The following is a 10,944-nucleotide window of genomic DNA, read 5'->3' as shown; positions in this document are numbered from 1 at the left end:
GCAAATCACTTCATTGACTTGACGTGGCGTTATTAACGATATTAAAGATATAGTTGCCTCTGTATAAACGATGTAGAAAAAATATTTAATGGCTTAGCCATTTCTTTCAACTCACGGTACAACATTATTATATCATCCAATCCTATTGAAAGGATTAGGCTCATATCTGTGACTAAAGCTAGGATTATTCCAAATCATATCTGAGAGAGCCCCCATTGATTTAATCTGGTCACTTTAGAATGAGAAAAACCAGCCTAGTGAATCGAGCTCTGAGATCCCAAGCTCCCTTTGTACGTCTGTCACTTCTCACTTGTAGCTTTGCACTTGGTCCACAATTATAAAAGAGACTAAACTGACTTTATGTGTAAAATTCTATCCAATCATTTACAGTGTATATATTTAAATGTCTTTTCAGGCTACTTCAGGTAGCACTATTGTGTGAATACCACACTCTTTCATGCAATAAGACGTTAGGCAATGTAGCATGTCAATCCAAGGTATTTGAAAAATGTTGCTCAACTTGGCAATGGCAATTGTGGCAGGCTCTGGATCCATCTCTGTTCTCCAGGTCTTTGATGAGATAGGAAACTCTTTGCTCTTATCACGTGCACGTGGAGGAACATGTTTACTGTTACCAGTGCTGCAAGCCAGCATTTGAAATCTCCAAGCAGGCAAAGGCGCAATAACAGCTGTTGTTTGGACATCTCTTTACTGATGAGAAAACTGGAAAAACAGTCTGTGCATCATCAATCCTGCTACAATCTGATTGTGACAGAACAGTGTCATTATTTGAATACATCGCTGTGTTAAAATGATGAGAGATCTCTTCTCGGGTGAGAGTAACTGTCCATTGTTAATAAAAGTACATGTGAAGGCATATTTTTGTCACTTCCAATTATGCGATATCATTATGACTGTCGCACCCTCTTGTTTGACCCATTTTGTCGGGCTGATTGGAAAATTTGGTGCAGGTGTTCGATTTTGTGTTTTGTGCTCGAGCCTCCTGATAATAGAGACTGCAATGTGCTGTACTTGGACACCACTAAACAAGTTACCGTATTGAAAGACAAAGTGCTGTAATCTCCTCTGGGGTTACTGAGAGCCTTTAATTATTCATAGATTAATAGACTGTAAAAATGTGTGTGTCCCTAGATGGCCACTTTGCGTCCTATAAATCTACCAAGCTATTTTTCTTCAGCTGTGCACTAGAAAACTGTCTCCTGAAGAGAGTGGGTATTTATCAGTGGGATCTATTCTCTCTCCCGTGAATGTTTATCAAACATTTACATTAGGATTAATGATACAGTGTTCATATTGACAGTGAAAGTGGACTTGTCTGGAGACAAAGATCTGAGACAAAACTCCCAGAGGAAGAGTGAGAGGTTCATGGAATACTGGACCCAAATGCAGACTCTCCACACAGGCTCATTATTTAGCAGGCTAGCAGGAAATGCAAAGGCCCATTGACAGAGGGAAAAGATGAGACTGTTGGGAATATCAGTGTTTTCACCAAACAATACAACCTTCCATTCACCCCCCAAAAATCTATTCAACACCATTTATTAGTGTTCCATCGTGTCAGAAGATGTGAGGTGTGAGTATCTTGTCATCATCACATCATTATGGTGTGCCAGCTAATGCAGAATTCCTCAATGCATTCTAATCCGCTGCATCACCAAACAGCCTGGAGCCCGTTCTCAAAGTAAACAGCAGGTGCTGAGGAGCAAATAGCAGCTTACTGTGAAGAATTGGGAATCGTGTTCGAGGACCTGTGGATTTCGGCATAAAAACTCGTTTTCAAAAATAGAAAACTGGGATGAGTGGAGTTTCCAGCCTCTGCTTCACTTTAACTCATTTCTAGTATCCAAAAACCATCTACAGTATCTGTTTCCATAGTGTAGGAATGTCTAATGTGTTTCCTTCTCCTCTGGCTCGACTTTCTTTGCAGGACCCAGTCATTTCTCGACCTTTGTGATACCTGTAGCAGGAGCTCCAAGGAGACAGCATGCATCTTTTCTTTTTTTCCGCAGACCAAAATGAAATCCAATTATCTTCTTTGAGCTCTCTCCTCTGGCACATCACTAAGCTGCTCAGACAAGCATTCGTGTTGCTCTTTTCCTCTCTAATATGCTTTTTCTTCCTTTCCCTCTCACTTTCACTTTCACACAAACACACGCGCGCACACACACACACACACACACTTGGGATTTGTCCACTGTGGCCAACAGACTTGACCGAACAAATCACTGCTAAACCAAGGAAGGATGTGATCAGTTCCAAAGATTCTAGTCTGCACAAATTGAACCTTTGAAGTTCAGAACCTGTCCATGTTATGGCCGTGTTGTGATTTAAGTTGTGTCTTTTTCATTTACTGCATAAAGGCCACTCAACTTCTGCATTTACCTCTTGTGTCGTCCTCAGTTTCCCCTCATCCTCCAACCTTTTCCTTTTGCGCTAAACTAATTTCATTCATGTTATCAGAATACAGATAGAGAAAGAAATTAATGTTGTATATAATGTCATATATTAATGGCTTCTGTCAATGATGAGCACAAATTAAATAACATTGCTGGTGCTTTGCTTGAAAAATGGCACATTTAACCTTTGCAAATGAATTTATCACTCATCACTATCTACTGACAAGTGTGGGGGGGAAATTAACTTTCACGAACCTCTGTTGTAATGCAGGAGATGATTCATCCAATTATTCTCTTTTGTTGTCTGTGGAACACAAATCACCCAAATAACAGCCAGATCATTAACTGAACATCTGGATGAACTGAAAAGCCTTCATGCATATGTTTTAAAACCCAAACGTTGCCTCTATCTTTTTTTTATTTTTTTTTAATTTTTTTTAGCTTTTAGTGAAATGTCTCTATAAATACAAGATGGACTGCTGTGAAATTTGGAACAGATGTCCACGGCCCCCAAAGGATTAATTCTAATGACATTGATGAACCTGTGTCTCTCGAGTCACAGATGTCACTTTTCCAGTGAAACATCTCAACATCTACCTGATAGATTGCAGGACTTTCACATCCAGGTCTGTTGCACACACATAATGCTGATGGAGGCTCCCAGTGCCAGGCAAATCTCTGCATCTTCTAAACTCATTTTACAGTCTACAAAAAGAAAGAAAGTGATTGTCAGTCAGGACAAGTAGCTGAGCTTGAGGAAAGAGTGGAGGAGTGTTGTCAAGTGGGGATGACTGCAACACAGATTCATAGCCTACTCGCAGTTACTACTTCTTCATCCTCTCATGTTGGATTGAGGGCAGACTGAATGCCACAGTGAGTCATTATCACCTTTTGAGGTATAATGTGGTATCATGAGACAAGACAAGTTGATTGGCATGTTGCTATCTCTGCAAAAAAAAACATACTTAGATATCTTAGACTGAAAATTGTTTTTTTTTTTAAATATTTTTAATTAATTGCCCGCTTAATAATGTAGTTAAAGGGGCCATATAAACTGTACACATTGCCCCTTTAACTTCATTGTTCCTCAGTATATGCATGAATTCAGTGTAGATAGCTGGAACACTGAATTATTTTCTCCCCAAAAATGTTTTGTATTTGAATATATTTTTCAGAAACTAGCAGGCACTCGGGTCCATCCACGTTAAAAAGCAACATTTTCAACACTTCTTCCTCCCCTGCGCGCCGGCCTGAGCTAAGAGCGAACAGCTGAATGTCAACAGTTCACACTGCACGCCTACCCTGCCTCTGAAATGTAAAGGCTCATATTGATCTGCAGAGATGCTACAGGGAATTAAATGTTTTATGGTCTCGTGATGATATGCACATTTCTTCTTCTCACCGAACCAAGTTATCTGTGCTGCTGAAAAACTAACGTGAGGTTAAAAATGTGAGTGAGCCACAGCACAAGTGCACAGCCTGCGGGAGGAGAATAAAATACCACACCAGGAAGTTACCTGATATGATTTTGATAATGCTTTAGTATCAGTCTTTGCTCTTGGTTTTTAGTTCGAATTTTTCTGGCCTATTTAACTATGCTTCATGGTTTTGCAATTCTCATGAACTTACTTTGTGCTAATTAAATAAACAAACAAACACACTGACCAAGACAAAGTTCTGCCCTGAGCGCTTGGCAAAGCTGGGCTGCCAAACTGGACCAAACAGGTAACTGCCCCTGGGCCTTCGAGATATTCAGTGGCCCTCAAGCCACCATATTCATCGTGTGTTGCATGTATTTATGTCAAATTTGTTTGCACCACAAAAACGAAGGATTAAAATGAAACAATCAGGACCATAAGGCAGAGTTTGCATTTCCCTGTTACCTCTTGTCTTGGAAAAGGGCCATTTTTGCCCCAGAGCATGCTGGCAGGTGAATTTAGATACGGCAGAACCCACTCTGTGTTTTACATTAACATAACTTGATATAAGATAAGGAAAAATATTTTTTTAAGAAGAAGTGTGTGAGAGGATTTGGTGTTCTTCGTTCATACTGTGTCACTGAGACATTCCCCGTAAACTTTCAGATAAGAAGCAGTGTGTCATGTTATCCCTCCTGCATTTTTTTTGTCTGCCTTCTACTTAATTAAGGCAAAATGTAAAAAAAAATGTTAATGTGCAGTATCTTGCCCCTCTGAACTGTAGCGAAATCTAATCTAATGACAATTCATGTAACTTACACAGTGTTACTTCCACATGCATGTGTGGCTCACAAGGCAATATAAATACTACCTGGGCTTTATTTGGCTAAATGAAATAAATAAATAATGTGGTATTGCGGTTATTCTATAGTTTCCCATAACAGGCTAATGTCCTACCTCCACTTTGAGTTTGGCTATAAACAGCCTACAATGAGATAGATGAGGAAGATATGAGGGTTTTATGAACTTCGAATCAACTTGGCAAGCTGAAGAACATGTTATCTGTGCAGCTGATCTCATGCTATTGGTGATTTCCTGCCTTGGGGTTAAAGTTCACTTCTCCTCATATATCAGTCTGGTGAAACTGCTTCCTGTGTGGCCTCAGACTGGGAGACAGCGTCTCTGTAATTTCAACTGCTTTTTCTCATTCCCACTCACACTGGTTCGTCTCCCTCTTCCTTAGTGTATCTATTTGAGTCTGTCTCTTTTTTCTTCTTCTCCTCACTCCACTGAAATACAACCCGGAATAGTGTATGTATAAGCTTGTATCTGTTTGTGTGTTTATGGTTGCTTGTCTACGTTCATGGCGGAGCTGAGAAGTTGCCAACTTGACAAATGAGAAAACTTCAAAAGCAACTTCCAGCAAACTGTGAAAGCTATTGTGTGAGAGAAAGCTCTTCGCTGCTGCTGCCGCTGCTGTCAACATCGTGGACTTCAAGAGAAACACAGCAGGGGCGCAGAGGAGGCGCTTTAATTGGACACAGTCTGAGATTTTCAATTTGCATAGAAACCTGTTCAGACAGGAATACACATACACACAATAGCACACACACGTATGCAAGCAAATACTGACACACACATTGAATGTCATCACTTTATTCTTCAGGCCTCGTGTTGTCTGATTACAGCAGACACGCAGATGAACAATGTTCACTTCAACAAACTTTCTAAAGATTTCTCTTTCCGCAGGTTAAAAGTCTCTAAAATGCAACATGTTTGAGGCACTGTGATTACTATTCCAGTTGCATATGTGAACTGAAAGGGGTATCAAAAACTTATTTTCCCTCACAGTTTGAGAATCTGGAATCTGGCATAGTTTGTCTAAATCTAGTTTATGTAAACTTGATTTAAATGCAGTCTCAGGTACGGCGGGATGCAGAATTGAAGAGTTGAATGTCCACTTACAGGGGAGAAAAAGTGAAAGAACTCAAGAGGGGGACGAAATCCCCAGGCCACAAAAGGAAATGACAGACGTACCTCGGGATATAACACACTGAGCCAAGAGCAGGCAGATAAAACACTCAGGAGCTGGCTGCGCTGTCTGACAGTCGGTGACAGTCGCTGCCAGCTCAGAGGACCAGTGTGCTGTCCTTCACTCCAAGTAAAGGCTGAGCACACACTAATCCGATCTCATTCCCTCTGCTCCGAGACCTCTCGTTGAGGATATTCATCATTTTTTTATTTAGCTGGCACTTTTCAGAGGACAGTTACAAAGTGCTTCACCGAGGAGGAAATGAACACAATAAATAATAATAGCAAATAATAAGCAAAGAGCCTAGAAATGGCAAAAGAAAGAGAATGTTACGGGCCACGAGAATGAATAAAAGCTCATTATATAAAAGCAACTCTATAAAAGAGAGTTCGATCGATGATGCTGATTTTGCAGCTTCCAGGGGTAGATCCAGTTTCGCCTTCAATAAGGGTTTAGGAACAGCTGCACCGTTTGTTTGTACGCCAGGAAACTTCTCACACACTATTAAAAGTGTGTGATGTACTGTAACATGTCACGTCACTTCTTTCTCCATGGGTTTTTAAATAATTTAATAAATCAGCCGCGTTGTTTGCAAAACAACAGTGAAGCCATTCCTTCCTAGAGTGGTTTCGTGAGCATCGTACAGTATCATGAACTCGCACTTCAGGTGAATAACTCGACAAGGACTAACAGGGTACAAGCAGAAAGGAGTGGAGGAAACATCTTCTCTTTCAGGTATACACATTGAACACAGACAAAATTCCGCCTGTCATTACACAGGTTGTCTATCGAAACTACTATGATGGAGCGGTGTTTGCAGCACTTTTGGCCCCAGACTCACGATATTAGGACTGATTTTGTTCACGGCAGTTGCTCCAACTACGTCCTTGTATTGTGCTGACAAATTGTCAGTGGCAGAGCCCTCTCCTGATGCTGGCGTGGCACTAAAAAGAAGTGAAATGAAGTGTGGAGAGACGTTCAGACACCTGAGATTGCTTCAGTGGGCCAGCTCAGTAGATCTTTAATTAGAAGAAAGAACATCTTCATGTTTAATTAAGCAAAGAAATGAACGTTTCCTCTTTCATTTGGAAAAGGCTGGATGTTTTCCCCTGGCAATTAAACTCGTGACGGATGTTCAGACCATGATCCTGTTTCTAAATTGTCTTCTGAAGACCCTTTATTCCTCAGCGCTCCGTCCGACAGTCCTGATCGTCGGTCTGTCCTGCAGCTCGAGGTCGTCCGAGCTGTGTGAGTCATTCCTGGAAAATGTCTCCGCGACTTCAGTCAGATCTTCAACTCGTTGCACCGTCATCCATCCAGATGCTACGCTGCATATTTCATTATAATTAAATAATCCTACTGAATTGTGTGACATTTCAAATCACTGTCATCCCTATCGAGGTTTAGCATCCAGCAGCAGTTTGAGTATAAATCCTATATGTAGGCTGTTTGGGACAGAATCTAACCAAATGAAACCATCCATCCGCCCTTGTATTTGACTCTATAGCCGCCGAACTCTCTACTTGCTTGCTAGTAACTATCTGGTTCACATATTGAGAGGCCGCCGCTTTTCACCGTGAGGATCTCTGCAGACCAGACATACTTTAATTGGATTATTAGCACACTCGAGTGCTAATGTTGAACAATGGGAACAGCTTCATTGATTAAAGTGTGGCAGGCTTCATCACCGGTCAGCTCCCCTGAACCGCTGAAAGACACACACATACACATGAGGTGTGTGAACTCAGTGGGGCAGTACTGAATACCATTTCTTTTGTGATGCCCTTGTCCCTGTTTTATGATAAACCAAGGTCCTCGCCCAGTATTACAGGCTTACTGCTTTTGCTGCATTTCCCAGGAAGAATGGCGCTGTCTTGAATCCCATTGTGCTCCCGAAATGGAATTAGCTTCCCAGACTGCAGCATTGTGCTGCTCTTCATTCACCATATGGGCCGCATGCTGACCTTCTTTTCCCCGATACGTTTCAGCGACGCATAACAGCGCTTACAGTGCAAAAGATGGTGATTAAAAAAACTAGATGAAAGGCCTCATTTAGTTCGACATCACATCCTTTGTGAAGGAAATACAGGCCGCATTGCATGGAGGACATGCAGAGGCTGAAATAAAGAACAAGACTTGCTTAGATTTGTTTCATGACGTGATTGAAAGAATACTCGGAGCTGTCGGGTGAACAGCACAAACAGACCAAGGTTATCCGCACATGTGACTTAAATCATTTCGTACCATCACATTTTCCTGAAGTAGACCACTTTCCCAGGCCCATAAATGACAATGATGCAATGAATGACCATACAATATGGAAAATGTCATAGGCGTCGCATTTATTCCTCCATAAATGCTTCTTGCAAGAGGTAAATAAATTGGAAAGCCACTGATGCAGCAGTGAGCGCTGAGTTTTGCACGGCACAGCTTGTTTTATTGCATTGTGCATGGAAATGGCTGTTCAAAAATAATCAACATTGCTGTTGCTATTTCGGAAATCATGGCCATCATTTGCGGCTCGGGAAGAAAACACAATATATTACAATATCAATTTGTTCTACAGTATTGCAGCAAGTCTTATCCTCTGATCAAGTTTGGGTGAGTCTTTGTGTTCATGAGAGTGCACCTGTCTGTGTGCATGCACCCAAAGACAGCTAATACTTATGTTCCCAGATTTTAAAGACTCTAACATCATTCAACATTCAACAAAACATTGAAATTACATCAGAAAGAACACACAACACAATCCACAACCTGGGAGTGCGGCGTGGATGGGGCTACTCGTGTCTCTACTCCGTCGACTACCATCCAAAACATCATTAAGCAAACTGTAGACACACACTGCATCCAGCTTCCACAAACAAGCTCCAATCAATATACTTGTTGCCTGCAGAAATTCGAGGTATATTCGCATACATAAACAATTTGAGTAATCGATAGAATATCAAACTTTTGTGTAACTTTTACCCATTTCGTGTTGTGACATTCGAGCTGGGTTTTTAATGTGTCTGTGTCTTTTTCACCTTTTCATCATATCATAATACGAGTCTGATCAGAATGGCTTGTAGCAACACTTTTTGTTGATTATATTCACTTGATTTTCTGAAAAATGGATAGAGAAGTTTCTGCTGACCACTCACAATGCAAACAACGATTGCCTACAGATCTGATCAATTACTGAGTGTCCAACTGTGAAGTCTTTCTGGAACGAACCGAGTCAATGAAGTGAATTCTGCAAGAATGTTTGTCACAAACTATTGATGTGACAGATACATGACGTCGCTCATCATTGTGAGAGAACGTGAGCAAAACAATGGACCATGATTCATGTCAAAAATAAATAAATCACATTTTGGCAAAGCAGCTTGCAGAAGGAATATCATTTCATGTACATGTAAATCATTATGTGTGATATACTGCAGTATTTTTTTTTTTTTTACATCAAATTCAACTTTGTCATCATGATTACTAATACACTTTTTATTGAAAAAATTCCAAGGTCAGGTCATGGTTGCGATCATGTTTACCCAAATTTACTCAAATTGGCAACTACAGATCATTTTCACATTCACATTGGGCGATATGGCTGAAAACTGTATCACGATATAAGTGTTTCATATCGGTCGATATCAATAATCATTGATCATTTTTACGACCTAAGAAACACAAACACGAGCCAACGAGATGGCGCAACCAAACGTGATACTGTTCCATGATGGGCTATTCGGCGTGTGACTCCATACGTTGCTGGGGAACAGAGGACGAGTGCCGGCATATCTAGTGGCCGGCGTAGCTAGACTCTTTGCACCGGTTTCTTCAAACGAGGAAAAAAAAATTATCGAAACGTTCTATCGAACGCATTTTCTATTGATATTGATCACGTGTCTATCGCGATACATATCGTTATCCTTTAATCGCCCAGCCCTATTTTCACATGACATTTTCGTGTGGATAAAGATTTCCTTCTTCGTGCTCTGAACATGAAAAATGCATGTGACTGTTGTCACAACAAGTGAAAACACTCGTTTGACTTCTCTCACACTCCCGTGTCTGGACTCCGGAGGTGGTCTTTTATAACTATGTTTATCTTTTCACTGGGTTTTCTCACTGAGCATTTCTCACTAGCTCACTGTGATGATCCCTTCGCAAGCCAGTGACTGATCTCCTCCTAAGTCTGCTCGTCAGGTGTGACAGCTAGCACCGGGTTCTCATTGTATACTATACCTGGATAATGGAACCCTATGGATCTCTATCTAGGCCAGCGTCTTAACATTCTGCCAACACATTATTCTTTCCCACACAAACTCACAATTATTATCAGCCCTGTTTGTTGGAAAGCCTGATGTATTTTACGTTCATCTCGTGTGGTGTGGATACTCTTTGACTCTTGTGTTGTTTTGATGATTGGAAGCACAAGTTGGATTGTGCGCTTGCATACAAACGCGTGCGACTTACTAAGAATAAAACATCAGTTTTCCTCCTGGGTCCTCTCCTAATCATACAACAAACAAATCAGCAACATCAGAAGCTATCTGTTCTCCTGCACTTTAGCTACTCTGTTTGAGGTAATTTCTTCTGCACCAAGAGTTCCCTGTATATATCCTTCACTGATGCAAAGTAACACTCAGACTCTTTAGTTTCCACACACTGAATAGTTTTCCTTTCGCTGTGCAGCAGTTAATCATGATTAATTCGGCCTGCACCGTGTGTCTGTGATACTATGTGTCTGTGTGTCTGCTGTGAGCCAGTAATTTACAGACTTGTGTCACCCACAACAAACGTAAAAAACGTCTGACCTTTAACTCATTATCACCTAATATTGTTTTCAGTGTTGACATGCACATGTGAGTCTATTATCGAGAATGCTGCGGTGTATGCTGATACATTATCTGCTGCTTGATTCCTTTTCTACAACCTCAAACAAACACTGTTGTATTAGCAAAAGAGAAGAACAATGCATATCTGTTATTGTCATTCTGTCAAAAACAACGTTTAATTAATAAAAACATTTTAATGAATAAAAGTCATAAAAGTCTTGGTTTATAAAAGGGTCTGTTGTTATGGATATGAATCC

The sequence above is a fragment of the Scophthalmus maximus genome, chromosome 5 (assembly GCF_022379125.1).
Source record: "Scophthalmus maximus strain ysfricsl-2021 chromosome 5, ASM2237912v1, whole genome shotgun sequence".
In the NCBI taxonomy this organism is placed as follows: Eukaryota; Metazoa; Chordata; class Actinopteri; order Pleuronectiformes; family Scophthalmidae; genus Scophthalmus; species Scophthalmus maximus.
The sequence above is the reverse complement of the archived record's forward strand: the minus strand, read 5'-3'. Positions refer to the sequence as shown.